Genomic DNA, 15,369 nt, shown 5'->3' on the forward strand with positions numbered 1-15,369 from the left:
TCTCTGTTATTCAGTAAGTCCTCAATTAATTTGAAAGAAGGCACCATACCAGTCTAGGAGATGAGTAACAGTCCTGGCAGGAAAAACAGTATGAAAGGATAAGTGTAAAGACATGATTCCCAGCTTGAAATGCCTTTTTACTCATGATTAAGAGGTTGTGTAATCACTAGCCTATCTCTAAGCCCAATTAGCTTTGAAAAAAACCATCCACTACGCAGCCCCATATGGTGAGCTTATGACCTTGGTGAATTAAATGGATTCCTGTGCAGTTTCATTCTATGAGCTCAACCTCGGCTTTATCATACTGCATTCTGTTGAAAGCAAGGATGCAGTTCCAGGATAAATCAATAAAAGGTCATTTGTTAGACTAGAGCTTTCTTTTGGCAGGAAGCCATGTGAAAGACTTAAGCAAACAAAATTTATTCATATATCCCTTCAAATAAGCATAGGAGACTTACAGACCCTAATCTTCTGGCCATGTGTCCAACACTACCAAATAAAAATTTTGGCCTAAAATAACTGAACTATAGTGAATGGTTCATTTTTCCATTCCAAAAATCTGCTTCAGGACAGAAGCCTCAATCTTCTCAGAACCTTATTTAAGTTCATGGGGCTTTGTGGGAACTTTCCGATATAGTCACAAACACCGTGCATTTTTTTAAGACTGATTATCTCCTTTCAAAGTTTTTTTGGGGTTTTTTTTTCCCTCATTTTGTAGTTTGAGGACTATGTTGCAAAGCTGAATGATCTTAGGCCAGCTGAGCTGCTGCATGCACCTAAGGGCTGGCTCTGAACAAAAACTAGGTAGAATATACTGACTTGCATCTGAATCATTAACATATAAGCAGTTATATTTTCTTGCAAATTTGTGTGACAGCTAACATGAACAGTTAGCAGGTACAGTTCAGTTAATGTTTATTAGTGTCTATGCCAGATACTGAAGCCCTTATGAATTGCATTTTTCTCATTAGGGTTCATGATTTCATCTGAGACAGGTGACAATGAACGGTATCTTGAAGGATGGGTAAATTTATTCCTGCATATTTTTCATATTCTATATGAGGAGCCTTCAGCCAGCAATCATAGGCATCTGTGACCTGTTGTACTTGTCTTCCTTCTCAGGAATAGTCCAGGAGCCAGGAGGAAAACAGCAGATCTAGTAGCAGCAGCAGCCTATCCATAAATTACCTCTTTCAGGGGCCCTACTTGTACCTGGGTATCATTGCACTCAGGCAAATGCTACTCAACTGCCTCAAGGACCCACCACAGGCAAGGAAAAGAGGTGTGGGGGTTTTCAGCCACCCTATGATGGTACAAGATATTAAAAGTCCTAACCCATCTCAAACAAGATTGTTACCCTGGTTTTTCTGAGTTTTTAAAAGCCTTCTGATTGTTCATAAGATGGAGTCAGTCTCTTTAGCTTCTGTACAATATTAAGAGCAGTCTTCCCTTTTTCTCACATATGTAACATAAACAAACCCTTTGTTTTTCATTCCCTGTCCTTTGCTTGCATATTTCCAACCTGAAAACAATTGTAACTGACAGCTGGTCAAGCCATTCAGCTGCGAGGTGATAACCCCAGAAGCCAATCCACAACCAGACCCACAAATGTATAAAAAGTAAGAAATAAACAGGCAGGGGGCTCTCAGCCTTGGCTCGGCCTTAGGCTCTCTCTGAGGAACATCTCTGGCCTGCAAATCTTTTGTCTCCGTGTGACTCCTTTGCTCCGTGTGTTGCGATCACACAAGATGTCATCATGGAAGTACTATATGTGGAAATGAGTTTATTTCCCAAAAATATGCTGGTTTTAACAGAGTTACAGATAAAAAAAAATCAAGACATAGAGAGAAAAGGTGCATAATTTATTCTGACAATACAGGACAAATGACAAAATCGATAACAATGATAACATTACTACTTGTGAGCTTAAGCATCAAAGTTAGTTTCTTTTTTACAAGCTAAACTGTACTAGAAGTAATAGTCATAAGACTTTATTGGCTACCCTATTCTGCAAGTGATTTAAGTTAGAAGGTAATTTTGAGCAGAATGGGTGGAAGTCACTTTAACTTTTTGGTGGCAGACAGTGGCTAGGACATTATCATCAGTATCCTTGTTAAAGCGGTAGATAGAAACTCTGCGAAGAGAGAATAAATGCGAGTGGATGAAGTTCTAGAGAGCATTGAAAAGATACATAAGAAAGTTTCACTAAAAAGTCTTAGAAGTCTGCTGAATGTCACTTCACCAAGCAAAGATAAAGCTCTTAATTGAACCCAAAATCCAGCAATGACTATGCACTTCTGAAGACCTTATAGGACATTATTCCAGGCCCTGATGAAAAGTCTACTCAACGGCCAAAGAGGAGATTAAAATAGCCTGCAGAAGGAGTCGTGGACATTAACTTCATGAGATAATGAAAATGCTATACCACTTAAATTGGGTATAGGGAAAAACCCCAACTATTTTGAAGTAATGTTAGCTGTAAATTCAAAAGATACTTGCTTTCTAAAGCACATTCTACTAAAAGTCATTTAAAATGTCCTGTAAGGGCTGAATTTCATTTTTTGCTCAGGCAGAGCTGAGAAAACCTTCATTTGGGTCCTTAAGAGTTTTATGACCTACCTGTATCTGCTGGAATGTTTTTCAAGTTGTTTTCAATTATTTTGTTGAATTAGCTTTTTTAAGTTTTCTTATGAAAAAAATGCGTAATTTCATCATGTTTTTTAGCTGTTTTGAACTTAGGGGTGTTCTGTTTCTGTCATTTTAGTATAGACACTTTTAAATTTATTAACAACTGGTGCCAATTCTTTGTTCAGAAATTATATATGACAATTGAAAGTCCCTAGGCATCCCACAGAAGCTGAAGAGTAAGAGATTGATTTTGGAGTATGCAAAAGAACAGTTATTAAAACTGTCAGAAGACAGATGGAGATATATTACTTAGATGCCAAAAAGACCTTAGCTTCTTCCCTGCTGTATGTGTCCCCAACTCACAGAGTATTAACAGCTTACTCAGCTGACTCCTCATCTCACCATAGCAGGTAAAGCTTATTTAGATTGGGGCCACTAGAGAATGTAACTGCAGCCCCACCACACAGAGATTTTTGTCTCAGGGTCTGTCTGCAATGCTGTTCAGACTCTCAAGTCACATCAGTTTTGGTCTGTCCACCTGTGGCATTGAGATAATAGACATTTGGCAGAAAATAAATTCACTTGTGTTCTGGCTGGTACTCAGAGAGCAGAGGGGCTAGGTGTGTCTGGACTTAATTTCTGATTAAAATCAATTTGGCACTGTAAGTATGGTCAAGTTCAGTGAGTACTTTCATGATCAGACTCCTGAACAATGCACTTTACTGAAGCATCAGTCTATAGATTGTTGTTAGATTACCATATAAATAACTAGACTTAGAAAATATAAGCGTATAGTGCTATGTGCAAGGATATGCTCTGACATAGAGGCGCAAACTTTACAAAAGAGATGTTGCTGCTTAGGGGAGGAGAGAGACTCAAGATCAACTTGTCTGCAAGGTGATTGCATTCTCATCCACTGCCATGAAGGATTTGAAATGCCAAATTTATACTTTTAGAAGAAGTGGAGATGAGATGTAATCAAATATCCTTTTCCCATCATAAATGGTGGTAAGGACAGATAGTGTTAGTAGAACTGTCCTTTTCAATGGCTGTAATTGTTTGACAGAAAACATGTCTTAAACTAAATGGAGTTCTAAACATCAAATATAGTTTTCTCTAATGTATGTTGCTTACATTACGCAGAAATTTAACTTTCAGGATTCATGTCATACACTGTATTAGTGGGCAACAAGCATACTGGTGCTCAGATTGACAAGCTGGGATATTGAAGTTCTCTTTCAGTCCTTTCCCCATGAATGTCTACATGAAAGATAAATGGGGATTTCAAATTTTGTTGGTTGTTTTTGTTTTTGTTTTTGGTTTTTTTGTGTGTGTTTGTGTGTGGGGGTTTTTTATTTTGTTTGTTTAATCAGTGTCATTTTACCTTGGGAAAAAAAAAAGAAAAATAATAATGAAGCAAAACATCTGGTTAAATCATTCTTTTCATCTATTTGTGCACCATCAGAGTGCTCTAGCAATAATGCAATTCTGTAGAGTATTTAGAGAATAATTCCTCCTGAGTTGGGAGAAATATTTTTTACAAAATTATATCCAACAGATTAATTAATTTTTATTTGGGGTTTTGTGTTGAATTCTTCTGGGTTTCTGTAACTATAAAAATCAGTAAGCTATACATCCCACACTTTCTCATTTTTACTTGTGGGTAACTGATAGTTGATAATATTGTGAATACAGCTTTTTCCTTGCCTACAATGCTTTTAAAGTTTTAATCAACATCATGTTAAACCTTCCTCCAAAGGTTGTGTTCTAGCAGGATAAATTCTTGCAGATCTTTACAAACATTGTGAAGATGCAATGAAAAGACAATAATTCCTCCTAACTATGGGGGAATGTTGATGTGATAATTGAATGTCAAAACTTAATGGCTCTTACAAAAGCGATTTTCATGTGTGCGCTGGATTTCAAATGAAAAAAAAAACCCATTGCTATTAGTTTCCAAAAATACTTCTCAGCTTTTGGTGTGTTTTTTTGGGTTTTTTTTTTTTTTTTTTTGGTTCTTGGTTTTTGGTTTTGTTTTGTATGAATGCCATCTGAAAGTTTTACAAACACTTTTAAAAATATATTTGTTCAGACATCCTTGACAAAAGACATAGTGTAAGCAGCTTAAAGTTGCTTTGATTTCTTTCTTATTTATAAATTATATGGTGGTGAGAGCAGGGAGTAGAAACAATAGAATGCACTTTGCCTGCTGGTAAATAAATAGCCTGATAATTCCAAGATAATTTTTGTGACCCAAAGCTACAAGAATAATGCACACACCTAAGAAAGGTGATGGTTCACCATATTACTTTGTGGCATGAGAATATGACTCCTCTTGAAACAAAGTGTAACAATCTATAGTCTGTAATGGATTAGCATAAAAATTTTGTTGTCAGTTATGAATAATGAATATGCTTTTGAATTAATCCTTCTTATAAAAAAGTTCATAAGGGATAATAAAATAGTTCTTCACTACATTCCTTTTTCTTAACAATTCATAGCGTTACCATCTCTTTGCACAGATGTTTCTTCCTTAGTAGTGCCTCTTATGATGAAAGCACAATATAAAAGCCATGTGGAGAATTAGAAAATAGTTATCTTATTTGTTTGCCGTGCATTTTGTTTCAAATTCCTTATACTGTATAAAGATAGATCTTGTAATAAAATTATTTTATTTGAGTGGTGAGAGTAGTTCCTTGAGGGTAGGAAGGCTCTAGAGAGAGAACTGGACAGTCAGTGGGCTGAGGACAGGTGCAGGAGGTTCAATTAAGGTGAAGTGCTGAGTCCTGCACTTGGGTTACAACAACCCCATGAAGCGCTACTGGCTGGGGAGGAGTGGCTTGAGAACTGTTTGGTAGAAAGGGACTGGAGGGTGCTGTTTGACATCTGGGTCAGTAAGAGCCAGCAGTGTGCTCAGGTGGCCAAGAAGTCCAGTGGCATCTTGGCCTCTGTCAGGAATAGTGCAGCCAGCGGCACCAGGGAAGTGATTGCCCCCTGTACTCGGCACCAGTGAGGACACACCTGGAGTGCTGTATTCTGTTCTGGGCCCCTCAGTTTAAAAAAGACATGGAGATACTGGAGCCTATCCAGCAAAGGAGAAAAAGGCAGGAATGGTCTAGGAGACACATCTTTTGAGGAATGACTGTGGGAGATGGGTTTGATTAGTCTCAAGAAGAGGAGGCTCAGGAGGGAGCTCATCACTCTCTTCAAGTACCAGAAAAGAGTTTGTAGTGAGGTGGGGGCCAGTCTCTTCTGCTGTGCCTGCAGTGAAAGGACCAGAGGAAACAGCCTTAAGATCAGACAAGGGAGATTCAGATTAGATATGAGAAAAAAGTTTTCACTGTTAGGAACAGGACAGATGGGCCAAAGAGGTAGTGGAGTCACCATCCCCACAAGTGATTGATCTGTCTGCTTTTGGCTCTGAATGTTATGTTTTAGTGGTTTAGGGATTACAGTGATAGTGCTGGATTGATGTTTAGACTTGATAATCTTAAGGGTCTCTTTCAACCTTGATGATTTGATGATCCTATGATTATATTTTATGATTTTTTTTTTCAAATCCACTCAGTGTTTGGGGTCTTTTTGTTGTTGTTGTTGTTGAAAATCAAAAGAAGTATTCCTTTGTCATCTACATTATTTAGACATTTATTCATTACATTGATTCAAGTGGAAGGATATATTTCATTTAATGATTCCAGATTGTATTATTCCACAAAAACAATGATCTGTCTGTATTGGACTAACCAGTAAAAAAATCCATAAATTAACAACAGAGCAAAAAACATGATTTTGTGGTTTTTTTCTGGTTTGGTTTTTTGTTGTTGTTGTTGTTGTTCTAAATAGAGCTTTCACATTGATTAAGTTGACAGCAGTACATGTGACTTAAGGAATAAATCCTTACAGAAATAATGACAAGTCTGCCAGTGAATCAAAAAATAATGGTTGGACAAGTGATTAAGTATGTACAGCTTTTGAAGGTAAGTGTTTTGAAACATAATGGCATAGATACAATATAGCTGGGGGGGGGGAGGGGAGAGGTAGATATTATTGAACTGAAAAGATGCAAGTATGAGCAGTTTTTTATTCTTTTTCCTCATCACAGTGAACATAAGTGTATGTACAAAGACAACAGTATTTAGAAACAAATAATTGATTTGATACCTGAGATCTTGAATGTAAAACATTTATCTTTGAAAACATACTTGACACTTATTCCTATACAGCTGAAGAAGAATTATGCATTTTACTTCTGGGGCAGGATCTTTTAATGTGATAGCCAGATAATTTTATTTTATTTAAAACATCTGTGGAGAAACTTCTGAGAAAAAGATCTGCATGTTTGAGTGGGGGTTTTTTTGTTTGTTTATTTTTATTTTAATACCTCAACAATATAAACAATAAAATGGAGAAGGCATTAGTGTTCAAATACTGAAAAGCAAACAGCATTATCTTGGTGGAAAAGTGAATGTTTCATTTCAGAAAACAAATATCAAATTTTCTGATCATTACCTTCTGGAATGGATGTAACACCCTCTCAAAGGCATAGTAAATCTCAGGGAAACTTTCCATTTCTGTGTCTGGTGTCCAGTCTGTAAGTAAATACACTGACATTCACAATATAAGTTTCTTCACCAACACAATTTACAAAGTCACTCTCTCTAAATCCTTACCACCTTCTCTCTCTGCTACTTAATAAATGAGGAAAATGAAAAAGCAAGCAAGAAAATAAAGAATATGTGTGACAATTTGCACAACACTTTCCCAATGCCTCAAAATGAAGTGATACAGAATATGTTTCATTACTAAATCAGCAGGCAGAAAGAACTGAAACTATTGTGATAATATTGCAGATTTCTGTTACTGGTCTGCTGTGAACTGGCATTTTCACAGCTACATAAATACCACATCCAGGAGAGACAGCGTTCAGCATCCAGTCTCATTCTGAAAACACATTTTTATTGGAATGACTTCTGAAATAATAAATAACAGCAACAAAATTGTATTTTAGAATTTATCATAAATACTACTGTGTGTAAGTATTTAATCATTCTGATCCCACTGCTAAGAATGCGTGTTTATTCACTACTGCGTTTGGCTACCCACAACAGACTGTAACACCTTGGCATAACTTTAGCAGGAAGTTCAGCACTATTGTATCTCTTTTCCATGTTTAGCTATGGATTTTTAATTATCAAGTCACAAATCATTTTAATTCCTCATTCCAATTTACATTAGCTACGTAAACCATATGTCATAGGCTCATTTTCCAGCTCAGTGATAATAAATTCTACTTTCTTCCATAAGCAAAAGAAAATGAAATCTCTTAATGTTCCAGTCAGTCTTACCTGAGCTTCATAAAGAAACAAAGAAATGCATTCATTCTAAAATAAAGTTTTAGTTGTTCCAAGATAAGCTTCCAACCATTAGACCACAGGCAGCCAGTCTGTCTGATATGATGAGCTACACACTTTTTATTTGTCTGGAAGGTTCCAGACATTTGCCACATACTGGACACCCAAAGAAGTCAACTTATGCTACCTGCGTGTTCTTGTTACTCTCTGTATTCAAGGTTGTGAGCTACCCAGAAGCTCGCCGTAGTACCACTGCTGTTCAATTACACAACAGAGTCAAGGTATGAGATCCACATTTACACTAACAGGTAAGGGGCAGACCAACAATATTAATTTTGTACCTCTCTTCAAAATAAAATTAGTGGTCTTTGTTCTGAATGTATGATCTTAGGTTTTGCCATTTATGACTATTTAACTGGGAACTTCATATCCCTGTATAGAGGAACACAATCTTGATATAAATTACCCCAGCTGTCACATGAAATTGGGGTTTCCTTGAACCATTTATGTTTGCTCAGTCTGTTAATGCCTCAGGAAAGCCAAGACCCTTGTGACCTACCCACCTGTCAGCATCCTGTTATGGGGACTCCACTGATAGTTCACTGTATCCAGTGGCAGTTTGATTGACTTGTTCAGGCACACGCACCAATAGTGCATCACAGCTTTATTACAGTTTTGAAAGAGGGACTCCTTAATGGATCTTCCCACTTTTGCTGAGCGTGTTACTGACTGTTTATGACTTCTAGGACCCTTGAAAGACTTAGGTGAAGCTGTTTACAGAATAACCCACTTAATTAATAGACACTCCGATAATAGAAAATTGTGCCAGATTAGGTTCGAAAATTGCCAGTGATAGTAACTGACTGCAAAAATGTATTTAAAGCAGTATCTCTAATCACCAATGAAAGTTACCTTGAGATAATAATAGAACATGCATAGTTTCTTACCCCATATGCATCCCTACAAGAGAAAAGACAGGCTCAGCCTGTCACCTGACCCCAGAAGCTAAAATGGAGACTTCTCTAACTTTTCCCCATCCTTAACTGACTTTTATGCCATTTCTTTATGTTTAGATGCAGCTTGAGTGACTGTAGTCCTACATACTTGTATTACTGATAGGTGTAAAATTCTGTCAATTCTCTGTTAAAGATATGGTTGATAAAATATAGAGCACACACCCAGTGAGGAGTGGTTGTACCTTGAAGGTAATTAATGTTGGGATGGAAGCATCTGTTAGTATTAAAATTGGATTATAATGAAGGAATTTCATTTACAGAAAAGTATTTTGCCACAGTTGCTGATTCAGCAGGACATCTTCTATCTCTCTTGGCTGGCAGGTGCTGTGCAGTTTATCAGCAACATGATGCCATTGAGTACCCATCCCTGCAAGGATTTCAACAGAGCTGCAGTGTCTTCACTCGGCTCCACCCTCCGTTCCATCCTTCTTAGGATGTGCTTAAGGGTGCAGGTTATCTTGCATGGGGAATCATTGTGGAATAGATATCCTGCATGCCAAATGCATTCCATCCCGGAGGTAGCAACCGTAGCTCACCTTTTCATTTCCTATTATCTGTAACATATTCATATTATATTAGAATATGAATATAAGTTTGCAGATTTCTCTAATTTTACTGCCAGTCATCTTCCCAGAGCAAGTTTCTGTTTTGCAAATGCTACTTGCAGGGAATTTGTAGTCTGGTTTTTTTTAAAAAGCTAGGTAGCAAAATATGTTTAGCATTCCTCGTTGCAAGGAGACAGTTTAAAAAGCTATAAAATGTTATTTTAGTTTATAGGTCATTTATTGTCAACAAATTTAGTACTTTGAAACATTTTTCTATACTCCTCTAACAGAGACATTTTTTACTATACCATCAAAAAATCATTACTCTGTTTTGCATGCCCTTTATTTGAATTCTACATTCTGAAAGAAGAGCATGTAAAGAAACCATCTATTTTTGAGAGAAGCAGTGGGACCAATTTAATAACTGATGGTAGAAATACAGTTGGGGGAAAAAAAAAAAAAAAAAAAAGATGATTCAGCTTGGAAAAGTACAAGGTTATACACCTGGGGAGAAATAATACAAAATCATATTCTGTAGAAGAGTACTGTGGATAATAAGAACGCTCAGAAAGACATAAGGACAGTATTATACAGCAAATCTTCTAAACTTTTTGCATTGAATTAATATAATCAATAAAACAAATATTTTTCACAAATCTGCAAAGATCAGGAAATGTTTATTTGAGTCTTAATATAGTTTAGTGGGAGGATACTTTCCCAAAATAGTCCTCAGGGGATCATTTCTGTGATGCAGAGAGCACTGACATAGACATTGACATTACACTCTTAACTTTACAGGTTTCTCACATATAACAAACAAACAAACAATGTCTGGCATCACAATTCCACCCATGCGGCAACTGTTCAGAAGATATTTTTAAAATATCCATCACTGATTGCCTGGATAAGAACATCACAACTTGGATATGGCTTTCAAGATGATGCCTTAAGCTTTAGCTTTCATATTTTCAGATTCTGTGCTGCCTAGGGATGTAGCTCTGAGCCTCATATTAAGTGCCAGTAAGCTCTCTTCACAGAGTAGGTAGACAAAACAAATCCTTTTCCACCTGGAGACCAAGGACAACTTTCAGTTCAAAAGCACAAACAACGGTGGACTGAAGGGAGGAATAAGAAGGTTGGGACCTCATAACATGAAACTGTAATTGGACAATTAAACTCTAATATGCAAATGAACCAAAACTTATAAAAATGTAAGATCTTGTGACCCTGATGCCATCTTTCTTCTGTGACCACCCTGGGTGCAGCCTTGGTCAGGCTCCTGTCTTGCCCAAAGTGGATCCTGGAGGTCTTTCAATAAATATTTTGTTTTCTAGCTCTGTCCAGTCTCTGTTTCAGGTCAGCCTTCCTAAGGTATCAGAGCTGAAAGTGTGGAATAAACCAACATTTAGAGTGAATGAAATAGACTATCCAAAGGTTTAACCTCCAACACAGCTGCCTGTAAAATGACAAACTCTTAAAAGAGCAATAGTTTCGTACCTGTATTTCTCATATGATGTTCAGTATTTTTCCACATGTTCTTCATCTCTCTGCAGTAAGCTAGCATAAGAATACATTTGACTCTTCCTCAGAATCTTGCTTTTAATAAATCAATATTTTCTAAAAAAGAAAAAAAAAAAGGAAATTCCTGAACAGCTTTGCTTTTATGCTGTTTATATAAACAGTAGTATTATGTAGGAAATATATATGCCCTGAGAAAATTATGAGATAGGAATAAAGCTTTTTCTCCTATATTTGGCATGGACATGCATCTTACTATTTAATGCTGACCAGAGGACCATTTTAGTCACCTTCTCCACTTCCTTTGGTAAATCTCCTCTGACATCTGCATCACTTTCCTTGACGCATATGATTATGGAAGCCATTTAACTTGTGCAATATTTTAGGACTGAATTGTTAAGTCTCATTTTAGACATGGAAAATGCATAGTAATTTTTTTTTTGATTGTTATATTTTTCAATTAAATCAGTATTAGTTTTCTTGTACAGTGTCAGTATCCCTTACCAGGGATTCCCAGGATATTTTGCTAAAATTGACAAACATAGATGTACGCAAACATTAACAGTTTTCACTTAGTTATCTCATCAGTATTGTGAGAATTCAAAACACTTTAATCTGAATGAATATTAAATTTTAGCCCAAATCAAAATCACATATATATACAGTCATGTGTCCATGTGAAAGAAAAAAAGAACAGTATTTGATTTTGTTTGATTTGATGTATTATTTTAGTTTATTGTTTTATTTTATGTGATTAAATAAATTTTGAAATTTGAAAAGGCTCAATTACTTGCAAGTAGAAACTAATGAATGTTTGGACATGTTAAATCCACATAACAGTTTCTATATCTGTTGAAGCACATCATGTTCATCATTTTCATGCAACAATTTTTTGGTTAATTTACCATTATTGCAATTGGCTATATATTAATTATTTGGACATACCCTTGAGGAAGGCAGAAGTGACGTGGGCAAATAGAGAAAACTTCAAAATGAGTGTCACAGCATCATGATAACATAACAGCATGACACAGCTAAAATACAGTGGATGCCAGATCTCATACCTGAACTCATATCTTTCTATAACACATAAAAATTTATAGTAATGTGGATAAAACAGACCTTACTAAATATGGTAATTAAATGCATGTATTTTTATATGACAATTTTTTTATTTGATTCTTATGCATACATATGTTTCTGAACTGAAACTAAATTGTCTAAATATTAATTGCTTAAAGACAGCAGGCCTGAAAATATTGAAAGGAAAATAGCCCTCTTAACAAACCAAAAGAACTATACTGCAAATACAGATTGTATGAAAAAGAAGATGAAGACACAAAACTCCTGAAGGAAAAATCAATAGTATTGATACTATAATAAATGGAATGGCAACATGATCCCATAAACAGACAAATTTCCAACAACTTACTACCTAGGAAGTTTAGTAATATCAATATTCTCCAAATCTTATTTTTCAAACAATATTTTCTTGTGATGAATGAGGCAGCTTTTGCTGAGTCTAAGAAAGTTTTATATTTAATAAAAGAGGAAGAACTATGAAAAGAGGCATAATAAAATAATATAGAAGTTAAATTATCTGGAGATGCTGAGGTTTATGCATCATAACATTGCCTTCTAGAACAGGAAAAGTCAAAAGGAAAGAAAGACTACAAGGGGTAAGTTTTTCAAAGTTATCAGCACTGAAACTATACTTTAAGTGGTAAAAATTAGTCTGAAGCAGACCAAATCAAGATTATTTTAATTATTAACAAGATACTAATCTCAAAAGTGAGAGATATGTGTATGGAAGAAATAAAAAGAAAATAAATTTGTTTCTGTGTATTTTTTGGCCATTTTTCTGCAGCAAAATTTTCACTGATTTCAGCAATTGTTTCAATATAATGAGAATTGCAACCTTTCCTAATATCCAAGACAGTGACATAAGAAATAAGGAAAGCTGCAGCTCCAAGCTGATAGAGTACAAGAAAGGAGATATGAAGCATATGTAAGCCTTTCCACTTTCAAATTGCTGTTATCACTCCTTCGCTGGGACAGCTTGCTAGCTTTTTTCTAATCTGCTGTCTTCAGATGTAATTAGAATCTACTTTTGTTTAATTAAAAACATGTAAAAAGATACACAGAAATGTAATTCAATATATTCAGTCTACATCTGCTTTCAGTAATTCTCAATTACAACAGTTTGAACTGATATCCAATTTTAGGTTTTACTTCTTCAGTAGATATTGTGATTTGCCCTTATTTTCATTCTTTGCTGTATTCTGAAGTTGAAACATAAAAACTAGTTTATCAGTAGAAATGAATATTTTTTCACCAGGCATTTCTGTCAAAGTAAGATTTTCAAGGATTAGTGATTCCAAGTTTACCAATGTTCATCAGTTGATAAACCTCAGTTGAAACTTTACTTGAAAAAAAGTGCCATCATAACTCAGCATTTGAAAAATGTTTTGATATGTTGCATAAAGAAATATTACAGTTAAAACAGGCTGCATACAATCCTTGTAACAATGAACCTGCTCTTTTTTTACCATTATCTCAGACTTCTATTGAATATGCATTTTCATAGAAGACTGTGACTCTGAAAACTTTACCAAAAGCCTCCTTCACACCAATTATTCAAAAGGCATCCTTACTGTCCTTGTCATCTGGAAGAGAAGTCAAATGTCCACCAAACTGACAGCATCATTACCCAGTTAACTGTGACTCAAAAGTGCAATTGGAAGAGGTTTATTAAGCTCAGACAAACCAAGGTATATCCCTACTTTTCCAGCAGTTACAAAAGGCCTTCCAAACATAGATGACTCTTTAGATAACATTTCATGTTTGCTTTCCCTGAAAGCTAACCCTGAACAAAACTAAGAGCAAGGGCATCCTGGTAGAGTAACTGAGTGAAAAATCTCTTGTTTTCTGATAATGATAGCTAGCTGGGAGCTATGCTAGAGCACTGCTGTCTTTTAAATCTTCCTTTTTCAAGACCAATCTTTCTGGTTTTCAACACTTAATTACTTTTAGTTATCAGAGAAGGAAAGAAAAACTGGTTCAAATTCAGCCGTAGAGGTCCCCTCTTAGTCACTCTTCTCAAGGATATCAGGCCCAACTCCCTCAGCCTTTCCTTGCAGGAGAGGGGTTCCGGTCCCCTAATGATCTTTGCCACCCTCCGCTGGACCCACTCCAGGAGTTCCACGTCTCTTGTGCTGAGGAGCGCAGATCTAGACACAGTATTCCAGATGCAGCCTCACTACCATTGGTCCTGCTGGAAGTGCTCATAGAAGGTGTCAGTTACTGCGGAATATCATCATGACAGAGGTAATCTGAAACATTCAATTCAGTGAAATGCTGGTTGTGGAGACTCATTTTTCTCTACTGATTAGCATTGTCCTCTGTGGCAAAATTATAAGCTATATATCTGGCCTGACTTACCTACACAGATGTATTCTGATGAAAGATAACTTAGGTATTATTTCATGTCAGATGCCCTGATTTACTTTTATAGCTTGATTAAAAGTTCTCTGTCAAGTAACTTATTAACAATTTAAAAACTCTTAAATTTTTTACTGTCTCAGGTTTACAGTAGAGAGGTAAAGAAATTTTAGGTGTGAAATTTAAAGCATTCATAGATAATCATTTTGGTAGTTTACAGGGAGAGGGAGTACTGGCACTATTTCAAATATTACCTATGTATACATTGTATATATATTGTATACTGTTGTACAAATGTTGCTAATCAGACACTTAATTCTTTGGGAGTTTCACCATTGATTCAGTGTCCAAGGACCTTGTGCACAAATACAGAATTCTGTGCTGCATCCATGACCTGGCTTCTTTTTGTATTCTTTGTGTGCTAACTTCATTGATATCTGTCAATGATCATATTTGTCTTGAAGTTCAGTTAAAGATTGACAATGTTAAATAGTAACAGAGAGTTTGGTATTTTTATTTCATATAATTCTTTCCCATTAAAAAAATAAAAGAGTGTTTCAAGATTTACTTTCTTTCTGTAAGATGATTTAATTGGAAGTAAAGCATAGAAACATACAATTCTACAATATGATCAGTAATGCCTGACAAGTCTGGTAATACATATGTATAACCTCTGTAAATAGTTGAAAAACCTCTTCAGTTCTAACAAGCTTTTAAAAATGAGAGAAACTTGATAGAAATAACTTACTATTTTAGAAAATATAATAAAAATAATATGTTGTGCTTAATGTTAGTAAAGTCTTCCTATCTCACAAGCAAATTGATAAAACATATTCTTTCTCAGTAATAAGGTCAGAAAAAAGAGATATA

Source organism: Hirundo rustica, chromosome 1 (assembly GCF_015227805.2).
Source record: "Hirundo rustica isolate bHirRus1 chromosome 1, bHirRus1.pri.v3, whole genome shotgun sequence".
In the NCBI taxonomy this organism is placed as follows: Eukaryota; Metazoa; Chordata; class Aves; order Passeriformes; family Hirundinidae; genus Hirundo; species Hirundo rustica.